Source organism: Pipistrellus hanaki, assembly GCF_964339955.1.
Source record: "Pipistrellus hanaki genome assembly, chromosome: 9".
NCBI classification, from domain to species: domain Eukaryota; kingdom Metazoa; phylum Chordata; class Mammalia; order Chiroptera; family Vespertilionidae; genus Pipistrellus; species Pipistrellus hanaki.
Window position 1 is genome coordinate 18,955,017 of NC_140511.1, and position 10,878 is coordinate 18,965,894.

Genomic DNA, 10,878 nt, shown 5'->3' on the forward strand with positions numbered 1-10,878 from the left:
ACTCTCATAAAAGACTCTCTATGTCATTAAATACATATGTATTTAAAAACAGGATAGATTGCCTTCTTTTATGAGAGTCAATACTGTTCTTTGAATAAATATTTATATATAATAAACATGCATATCATTGTTGATAGTACAATATTACAGATATCTCCCATTCCCTCCCTATATCCCCCTCCTTCAAGCCCTTACTGAAAGGACTTTGGAGACAGAAAGAAACCATATTAGGGAAGGGGCATCCACGGGAGAGGAATGCATAGCTCCAAGTTGCCTTATTGTTTACAAGAATGTTACAAGCTGAGGGGAAGAAGAAGAGGGGAGCACCAGGTGAGCTTTGAAACTTTGAAACTGATACCATGCAGGGAAAAGAGGGAAAGTAACCAAGTAGGAAAGCACGGGGGACATAAAATGAAGAATGGTCCAATTAGAAAGTGTCATGAGCAGACAAAGAAGCTTCCAGCATTTATAAACCTGTAGACAAAGAGACTCAGAAAACTAGATTTTCCCCATTTTATACAGAGGCTCTCCCAACTTGGGGCCCCTCCTCAGGGGGAATTTGAATACACTTGCAATAAACTTCCACATTTTTGTTTAAAATCTTTTAGTCAGAGAATTTTGTTTTTCAGACTTTATAGGACAAGAACCTGGGAGGAGAGTCCAAGCTTGCCATTCCACACATCCCTACCATACCCACCCTAGGCAATCTATCCTATTTAAAAACACAAACAGATGTGCTTTATTTGAGGGATTGTCATTCTTCTTTCCATCCTTCCCTTCCTTCTTTTCTTTCTTTTATTTTTAAATTTCCATTCTAACTCTATGTTTGTTATTTCACAAGTGTGACTTTGTATAGCTGATAAGTAATAGTTAATTTTTTCTTTTATTTATCATCTCAAGTGCAATAATGCTTTACATATAAAGACTTTTTAATTCAACTTTAACACTATCTTCTCTGAACTTCAAAAATCTAACTACCTTTTCTTTTTTGGAAGGGATAAGTTCTGCAACTCTTGAATTTTTGCTACATGAAAGGGGTCTTCAAAGGGATCTCCTCATAGCCATCATTTCTTTGTGTTGAAATTTCTTCTTGACCTGCCTCACTGTCTAGGTTATGACTTATTTGAGAGCAGTGACTTTGTTTTATTTCTCTAGTTTTTTCCAGCACAGGACACAATATTTGGCACATAGAAGGAGTTCTATAAATATGTATTGAATGCTTGTATGTATCAATAGAGATAGAAAGGGTCAAGCCTTTTGGTACTTCTATGTCTCATAATACAGAGGATATAGCATTCTTAGACACTGAAGAGAATTTAGAAATCTTTTAAGTTCCCACATTCTCTTTCACAGATAAAAAAACTTGAAGGCTCAAAAAACTGAACCCCACATTGAAATTCAAAGTGAGTTTCCTGAGATGACACAGCTAGTAAGTGGCAGAGCTAAGACTTGAACCCATGTCTCTAGCCCCAGACTGAACTCTTTCTATATTACTCCAGCTGTCCTGCTGGTGGGCATATTCTGATGGATTGTCCCAGGTGATGAATTAGAGCTAAGTAGGTCTCTTTGAGGAATGGGGGGGGGGGGCGGGGGGGACAAGTGCATTTTTTAAAGGTCCATTTTAGCAGGACATAAATGTACATAAATTGCTACTCAGAGGTTACAAACGTGTGTTCAAACCTGCAGGAAAGAATAAGCCAACAAATGGAGACTGATTTACATTAGCCACTGCTCCCTCTGATCCATTACTTCAGATTTTGAGTTTATTATTGAAAGTACAAAAGAATAGGAACTAAGGAAAAGTTTTTATTTAGAAAATTTAGTCCAATCTGAAGATGTAAAAATGCCAGTCTTGTTTCTATTGAGGGAGAAAATGTCCATTTACTAAGAGATTAAAATAGTGGCTATTTGCATTTTTTCCAAATAGATGGAATAATACACAGCCACATGAGAGAAATGCCTGTATAATCACAAGTACATAATAAACATAAGCCAGTAACTAAAAAACTATGAGAGGTAATTTACCTAACCCCAAGTCTACCCTGGCACCCATTGATGTGTTTGGAATCACCTTTATTGAACTGAGCTACTGCTGTGGTCTTTTGACTTTTTTGAGTACAGTGCCTGCTGACTGCTGAGTTATTTTTGTGGTTGTTGTTTTAGCATAATAATTTCCAGGATATAGAGGTTCCACCTGCTACCTACTGCCTGATCAGCAATAGGAAGAGTGTTTCTGAAACACATAATTGTTTTTTAAGAGTCTTTTATAATTGAATTGAAGGGAAGGCATACAATGTTTTTGCTGATGCTTTTTATTCCATTCAAATTCAGTGTCCAGAGCTATTGGACATTGTGGCAATATATACTTGACTAGATCAGCCAGGGAAGCAATTCAGAGAACTTGTCAATGTAGCTCTTGTCTTCAGGTATCCCTTCATCATTTGGCAATATCTAGGTACCACTGAGAGTTCCTAAATCATTTCAGACCTACCAGTGTACCTGCATGACAAGCCATGGACTACCTTTCTTTAATAGCTTCCACTAAGTATTGTACACAGCTTAGCACAATAGGTACTCAGTAAATATTTGTGAAATAAATATTTATTATTTTTTTATTTTGTCTTTAAAGTGCTTCCATTGACATTAGCCCACTTGATTGTACTTCAACCTTGAGATGTGCAATCTATTGACATTTTACAACTATGGAAGTTGAACCTCAACGAGAGTAAATGACTTGTCTAAAATAACATAAAATAACACGAAGAAACAATTCACAAAAGAAACATAAAAATAATTAATAAATACATTTAAATCATTTAAATTTTATTAGTAATAAAAAGTGCATCAAACAGAATATACCATTTTCACTTATTATATTAACAAAAATTAGAGCAATATTGAGTATTGTCAACAATGTAGGAAAATGGAAAACCCTTGTATACTTTTAGCCTAAGTATAAATTAAAAAAACCTTTTTGGAGGTCAATTTCTCAATATTTAAAATTCCTTGAAAATTTGTAAAAATTTTTATCTAGTAGCTCTGCTTAAAGACATTTATTTTAAGAAAAATAGTTTCACAAGATATTTATCAAGTGTTTATGAAAGCATTATTTATACTAAAAGAAAATAGAAGTAAACTAGAAATCCACCAATAAAAGAAAGGATAATCAATGCATGTATTGGTTAATGTACATATATCAATATATTAAAAGTTCACTCAGAAATTAAGTTGTCAATACTTGCCAGAAATTACATTTTCAATATTAGTATAAAAACGTTTCTATGACATATTTTTAGGTCAAGAAAGCAGACGTACTTGGTTTCACTTTCTGGAAGCTCCAGCACTGAGGCAGCAGCTTGAAAGGCACCAGGGACCTGCAAGCAGGAACTTAATTGCCTATTATCAGGGCAAGGGCTGGAGGGGCAGCTTTCTCTCAGACATAAGTGCTGGCAGAGGCCATTGTTTCTTTTTTGAGTGTGTCGTCGTGTCCATCCCCCCCCCCCCTCCCGAGAGCTGGCACATGGGTGCCATATCTGAGTCTCCATCAACAGGGCTAACATTGTTCATCCCAGCCTGGTGATTCTCTGAGACCTCACCCTATCCAACTAGTGAGCCCACTCTAGCCATTTTCAAACTGCCTATCTTATCTCATACTTTGGACTTACCTAACATCTCTCAAACAAGCAGCATCTGGCTTTAGCATGCCCCGTACCTCTCACTAAGTGATCCCATGCCCAGCACAAGTGGCATCTGGTCTTGGTTTGCAGATTGGCTGCTCCTGGGCACCTCCAAACCCAGTACAAACAGCTGGTATCTACATATTGCTTTGTAGCTCATGCTAGGTGGCCCTGGGCAGGGCACAGGTGGCAGCTGATTTGGAGGCCCCAGAGACAGCACACTTGATGGACAGCTTTAGATCACACTGAAGTGCCATGATACCACCTCAAGAAGCTACACACTCAAGGGGTAGACTCAACAGGCACCAGAACCCCTCTAAAGTAAATTCTGCTCCATGAGGCTGGTCCTTGAATAGCTAATCATCCACAGTGGTCCTAGCCAGTGTTCATAGCTGATTGACCTGGGGGTAAATTCTTCCCACTGATGTGCCAACAGCAATCAAGGATCAACTACAACAGGAGGGTGTACACAGCCTATGCAGAAGGGTGCACCTGGGGTGCACAGCCTGGGTGGCTGGGAGGCTATGCCATTGAATCCTACAGGAACCCTACATATGGCCACTCTCACAAGCCCAGTAGATACAACAACTCTCCCCTATACATAGGAACAAACACAGGGAGGCTGCCAAAATGAGACAAAGAAGCACGTCCCAAGTGAAAGAATAGAACAAAACTCCAGAAAAAGAACTAAATAACACGGAAACAAACAATTTACCAGATGCAGAATTCAACATACTGGTTGTAAGCATGAACTTTTGGGAAGAATAGATACACTTAGTTAAAACTTCAACAAAGAATGGGAAACATAAAAATAAATAGAAAACATTAAAAATAACTGGTCAAAAATGAAGAATATATTACAGGGAATCAACAATGGAGTTGATGAAGCAGAGGATCAAATGCTCTGCTTGAAAGATAAGGAAGCAGAAAACATGCATTCAGAACAGAAAAAAAAGAAAAAAACATCCAAAAAATTGAGAACAATATAAGGATCATCTGGGACAACTTCAAGCAAATCAACATTCACATCATGGAGATGCCAGGAAGAGAAGAGAGAAAGCAAGAAATTGAAAACATATGTGAAAAAAATAATGACATAAAAATTTCCTAACCTGGTGAAGGAAATAGACATACAAGTCCAGGAAGCACAATAGACAAATAAGATGAACCCAAAGGGACCCACACAAAAACACATCCTAATTAAATTGCCAAAGGTTAAAGACAAAGAGAGAAACTTAAAAGCAGCAAGAGTAAGACCATTAGTTACCCACATGGAGCTTCCATAAGAGTGTCAGTTGATTTCTCAATAGAAATGTTACAGTCTAGAAAGGATTGACAATATTCAAAGTGATGAAAAAGGAGGACCTACACTTAAGATTTCTCTTCCCAGCAAACTTATTTGAGATCAAAAGATAAAAAAAAGAGTTTCCAAGATAAGGAAAAGCTAAAGTTCAACACCACTAAACCAATATTACAATAAATATTAAAGTGTTTCCTTTAAGAGGAAGAAATAAAATTGCAATAAATACATATCTCTCAATAATTGCTTCAAATGCAAATAGATTAAACTTTTCAATCAAAAGACATAGAGACTGAATGGTAACAAAACAAGACTCTTACATATGCTGTCTATAAGAGACTCACTTCAGATCGAAAGACACACACAGAATAAAAGTAAAGGGATAGAAAAAGATACTTCATGAAATGAAAACAAACAAACAAAAAAAACTGGGATAGCAATACTTATACCAGATAAAATAAACTTTAAAACTAAGGTTATATAACAAGAGACAAAGAAGGACCTAGCAGTTCTACTTCTAGGTATATATCTGAAGAAACCCAAAATACTAAATGAAAAGACATATGCATCCATATGTTTATTGCAACATTATTTACAATAGCCAAGATATGGAAGCAGTCTAAGGGCCTATCAGTAGATGAGTGAATAAAGAAGTGGTTCATATATACAATGGAACATAACTAGGCATAAAAATGAATAAAATCTTGCCATCTGCAACAGCATGGATGAACCTAGAGGTATTGCGCTGAATTAAATGAGTCAGACAGAGAAAGACAAATGCCAGATGATTTCACTTATATGTGGAATCTAAAAACACACACACAAAATAAATGAACAAGCAGAACAGCAATAGATTCATAGAGAACACTTTAATGGTTGTCAGGTGGAGGATGGTTGTGGGGATGAGTGAAAAAAGGAGAGAGATTAAAAAGTACAAACTAGTTGTTACTGAATAGTCACAGGGATGTAAAGTGTAACAGAAAATATAGTCAATAATATTGTAAAAACTGTGGTGTCAGATAGGTATTAGGTTTATTGGGTTGATCACTTAGTAAGTTATATATTATATAATGATTGGGTTGCACACCTGAAGCTAATTTAATATTGCATGCCAACTGTAATTGAAAAATAAGGAATTAAATTAAAAAATCAACCACCTTTATATCTGTGTGCTTGTGGTCATGTATAGATCCTCGCATGCTTATGTGTATGTGTTCATGTGTATGAAAGTGTACATCAAATTATATATTAACAAAAGTCCTTAGGCATATTATTCATGTTTTTAATTTTCTCTGTCTCATGACGTCTTGACATCTTGAGGGACCTTACAGACCAGTGAAGGGACCGTCCATTTCTGGGCTGATTTCTAAAGACAGTAAACAAATTTAGGAGCACACATCTCATCAAGAAGACAACTACTCTCTTTAGCTGACTCTCACAAAGTAAGTCAGTACTTCCCCTGCCCTAAATTGTCCCAAGACCAAGTACCAAACAGCCCTTATGCCCCTAAATCCATAAGATTTATTCAAACTAACCAACCCTAGACACTTATTCTACCCTGCTTTGCCTTTTATGGGAAATTTCCAATAAAGTCTTAGGCCTAGATGTTTCCCTAGTTCCCAGTAGCTGCCCTCTGATCAAACTTGATTCTTCCTCTGTGGGTCTGCTTGGCCTGGCATTTCCTCTTGTCCTGGAAAATATAAGTAATATGTTGTTCTTTTCATGTCTTTACCAGTCAACTTTATTAATTAAAGTCCTGAGGGTACAAATGAGATATCTGGGTCAGAATAATTCAGATTAATTTTACTCTCTTCTTTATTCTTTTCTATATTTTATGTGTGTGGACATTTAAATATAAATATATTCTCTTGTTTTGTTTTCTCTTATGGGTTTGATTATTCTTTTCAGGACAATCTGAGAACATCTGGTGCTTTGGAGAATCTTATTCCTTTTTGCTCTTGCATGTTCTGGCTCATTCATGATGGAATATTTTCTTGTCTGTTGATGAGTCTGTTTGCTCATATTACCTGGATTGTATCTGAGGGAATCTTATTTGGCTTCCTAGCATTGTTTCCCCAAGAAGTTTTCCATTCTAACCTGATGGGAACATTAGCTACTATTTCTCAGTTTGAAGCATCTGTGACCATACAGGTGATATTTATTATTAATATATTCAATCACCAATGGAGTTCGAGAATAAGCCACTGTTGCAAATTTTCTCAGGATTTAGAGTTTTCCATTTAGAGCACAAATAGCAACACACAAATTTCCTCTGGTCTCCTGGAGCTTGTAATCAGATATTTTGTGTGTGTGTGTGTGTGTGTGTGTGTGTGCGCTCGCGCACTCTTCTGTGTTTTCTTAGCACACAGTTTCATCGTCTCTTCCCTCACTTTTAGGCTTACATTTTGCTTTTGATCTCTTTTATCCCCACCCAGAGCTTCATCTTCCTCATTTTCTATTTTCCTATCTATGTCCTTCCTTGCCACAACCTCCTCTCTATTCTCATAAAGGTCTAAATTCAACTCTCCACCTTGCTTGAGCCCAGGAACTCATCTACAGTTTTCATTTAGACATTAAATCTCAAGTTTCTCAGCTCCTAAGCATGACATAATGCCACATGGCCCATCATCTCTGCACTGTGGCCACATTCGCTTGCAAACTTGCTGATCTGCTCTCTGGTCTTCAGTTTCATCTATGTTTTTCTGGCTCCTGAGGATTCCCTTACTTTCCTAAGAACTTAATTAACTTCTTATTTAAAAGAATGTCATATTTTATCAAGCTTCACTATGCATTTTGCAATAGGAGTTCTGAATTTATCCTGAAAATGTAAATCTTTTTAAAAATATATATATTTTATTTATTTTTTACAGAGAGGAAGGGAGAGGGATAGAGAGTTAGAAACATTGATCAGCTGCCTCCTGCACACCTCCTACTGGAGATGTGCCTGCAACCACGGTACATGCCCTTGACTGGAATCAAACCTGAGACCTTTTAGTCCGCAGGCCGATGCTCTATCCATTGAGCCAAACCAGTTTCGGCCTGAAAATGTAAATCTTATATTATTAGGGGGGGGAAAACCAATAAGCTATTTCATGTAGGAAAAGAAAAATTATTTTTCTAACATAAAAATTGGCAAAGACAAGACTTGTATGGCTTCAATTCCTATGTTGTTTTCCACTGTGCCTACTGACCCACAACCTCTTATACAAGACAGTGAAGCAGAGAGGCAGTGGGCAATATAGTAGAAGGCAAAAGGCCTTGATTCTTTTCAATACATTTACCACATGATCTTGAGCAGCTTTTATTACTTCTCAGATCCTTCGCCTCATTATTGGCAAAATGGAAATAATATCCCCTCTGCTTATTGCCAATCTTGCCATTAGGAAGCCCATAAACAAAAGACAAGTTCTTATACAATCTTCAGATAAAAGAAAAAAAAAAGCTGTCTCATTAAAGGATGTCTTATGAAGACACATTGAATCTTAAATTTTGGTTAAGCCTCACATTTTATCTTCCATTTATTCTCCTCCTCAAGATTTCCAATCTCCATATGGTCCTTTCCATCACTGGTCTTCATAGTGTCCTTTGGTATTTTAAACATCTGTTTTCTTCCTGTCAATCATTCAAACATTCATTAAAATGTTATCAGTGGATACGGAGTCCATAGACCATGAGGGAAGCAGCTGAGGGGACACACTGGCAGTACAATGAGATGAGAGGTAGGCAGAGGTGAGCACAGGGGGCTGGAGACCCAAAGGAGAGGACCAGCTTCCCATCTCTCCCCATAAACTCATACTTGTCCTTTGATCTGGCCCTTTGGAATCCTACTCCAAGCTCGGTGAGTGGATGAGCCAGAAAAAAAGAAAAAGAAAAAGGAGAAAAAAAGGCTGTTATTTAGTTTTTCTTTAGGAAATAAATTTTGTAGAGCAGTGCCCCAGCCTGAAGGACTAATACTGTCGGTGAGGATTCAGGCAGCCAGACTGGCAGAGAGGTGGTTGGGAGCAGGCATGCTTCTGCTGTGTCCCTGAAGAACTGTGTTGACAGGTGGCCTAAAGGGAGCTGGATGGGCAGCTCAAGCCGGTTTCTCTTTAGAACTAGATGACCAGTGCCAGCGAGATCAATGTTTTTTTTTTACGAGGGTTGGCTTTATGCGCAGTTTGGGAAAGCTTTCTTTTATTAAACGCTGTTCATACTAGTAGCATGTACCCTTGGAGCAGTATCATATCCCAGCATCAAGTGCAGAGTGAGTTTTGTTGTGACCTTTTGAAGTGGCTTGAAATGCCTCTGTCTTTCAGTTCTGAGTTTATCAAAGTTACGGGCTACAATACATTTGTCCTACTGAGGAATGTGCTCAAGGAAAACGAGCCAGGGGCTGGTGGAGAGATTGGAGGTGGCTATAAGGGGGCTACTGATCCTAGAATAGGTTAAAAAAGCAAAGCTCCCAAAGTAGAAATATTAAAAATAGAGAAGCCTCCAGGACCAGATGGTCAGAATTGTGAACAAGCCTGGGGACAAAATTAAATAAACCCTCGGGAAAATACTTTGTCATCTTTTTGGAAACCTCGATGGGCACTGAGAACTGCTAAAAAGCTTCCTGTGCCCCCTCTTTCATTGAAAAACCAGTGAGAGTTAGCTCAAGTCTGACCTACTTTCCAGGAAACTTTTTTTTGGTCAGAAAGAGAAAAATCCATGAAATAGGGTGCAGAGATATAGGGCTGGATTTGATGTCAGGAAATCTGGACAACACTCCTAACTGTCAACACTAATAAGAGCACTATAACATTTATTGAGTGTTAAGGGCATCACATATGTTACCTCTTCTAAGGCTTACAGATCCAGACATATGGGGCTACTTTCTTCATCTTACCAAAGTAGATACACTGAAAATGGTACAAGAAAGGAAAACTTGCCCAATTGGCTTGCCTCAGTGGTGGAGTGTCTACCTATCACATAGGAGGTCACGGTTTGATTCCTGGTCAGAGCACATGCCCGGATTGTGGGCTCAATCCCCAGTGTGGGGCATGCAGGAGGCAGCCGATTAATGATTCTCTCTCATCATTGATATTTATATCTCTCTCTCCATCTCATATTCCTCTCTGAAATCAATAAAAATATTTTTATAAAGAACCTGGCATGATATTCTGTGGCTAATAAGGAGCAGAGCCAAGACTTGAACCCAGGTCACATTTTATTCCAAAGGATGTGCTTCTAACCATATGCAATATTAACTCATCTGCCTGATTCACCTTGGAAAAGTTTCTCGCTCAGCCTCATTTTTTTCTATTTCTTACTTTCACACAATCCAACTAGACTTATCTGTTAATAAGTTAATGTGTAATTATTGGATTAATGCTCATCTCCCTCAGATTATAACTGCCACAAGGACTGTGGCTTTGTCAGAATCGTCCGATTCCAGCAGCCTGCACAGACATATGGTAGATGCCTGGTAAATATTCACTGAATGAGTAAATGAGCCATGGCAAAGCTCTTTCTTTCCTCTGTCAAGCCCAAGATGTAATAGCAGTGACTTTAGAAGAGCCTTTGCCACCACACTTCCTTGCTCTAGAGGGACCTGCCCAGAGGTACAGGCACTGGCTTGTTTGCTTTCTCTGGGATTCTTCTCTTGCAGCCAACAGTCATTTCTGTGGGACAATTTCTGCCCCAGACACAGTCACCAACATCATCATGTATTTCAAGTTTACAATTTAAGAATCATAGTCAGTGATAAGAACTTTAAAAAGCACCCTCTCTCTGCCCAGTCTGATGCTTGGCATTGTTAGGTTAGAAATGACACTGGTGTTTGCCTATAGAGGGCCTCAGGATTAGTAAGGAGAGCAAGCACATACAGACCAAGCATTTGTTAAAACTACTAGGTGGGAGCAAGTGCCAGGTTGTATGGTC